Below are 1,044 nucleotides of genomic sequence, written 5' to 3'. Positions count from 1 at the left end.
TCTACATGTGGGGTTAAATCTGATCTAAATAATTCTTGTCATTTCATGTTTCATGTTTTATCCTAATAAATCAAAGATAAAGTCAGCACCATGAATGAAAACTACCTTCACTACAGCCCTTTTATAGTCATTGACCAATGGAAATCTGTTTCTACCTATAGGATAACAGGTTACAACCTTGTAACTTTGGCAACTGTTGGTGGGCCAAATCAAATGGCTCGGCGGGCCAAATTTGGCCCGCGGGCCCCACTTTGGGCTCCTCTGATTTATTTAGTCTCTAAAATGAGAAATTTAATCTTGACAAACATTTATTTTACTTCAAAAGTAAACTTTAGCCATTTTTATGAAGGTAGATTTTTTTTCTGCAAATTTCAAATGTAAAATTATGTGGTAATGTTTTTTTTTTATTATGAATATTGCTTTTAAATTAACATCAAATTTCTCTTTTTGAGTTTTAAAATTGATAGTAAATCAAGTAAATTACCAAACACTAAAATTAGCTTTTCATCAGAGTGATAAAATTAACAGAATCTTAGCTAAAAATAAACAAATTAGTTGGTAAAAGTAACATTAGCCAAACAGTAGCAAAACAAAAAAGAAGCTAAAAACCTAAATTGAAACATAAAATTAGCAAAATCGCAGCTAAATGTATCTAAACCATAGCAAAACATAGCCAAATAATACAAAAAGCTACAATTAGCAAAACCATAACAGCTAACTATAGCAAAACAGTTTCAATAAGCTAAATGCAAGGAACCAATGCAAACGCCTAAAATGAGCAAAACCATAGCTAGAAATAGGAAAATAATAACTAAGAGCTAACTGTAGTAAAACTGTGGCTAACACCTAAAATTAATAGATTTTAGGTGTTAGCCACATCAGAGGGTGACACAGATCTTAGCTAAAGATAGCAAAACAAATGTAAACAATCTGTCCTGATGCATCTCAGTACACTCTCAATACCCTCAGCAAGGACAAGAACATCATCATTCTTCCAGCAGACAAAGGAAGGTGCACAGTTATTCTGAACCAGAAGGACTATGA

The sequence above is a fragment of the Austrofundulus limnaeus genome, unplaced genomic scaffold (assembly GCF_001266775.1).
Source record: "Austrofundulus limnaeus strain Quisiro unplaced genomic scaffold, Austrofundulus_limnaeus-1.0 Scaffold136, whole genome shotgun sequence".
Taxonomy (NCBI): domain Eukaryota; kingdom Metazoa; phylum Chordata; class Actinopteri; order Cyprinodontiformes; family Rivulidae; genus Austrofundulus; species Austrofundulus limnaeus.
The sequence above is the reverse complement of the archived record's forward strand: the minus strand, read 5'-3'. Positions refer to the sequence as shown.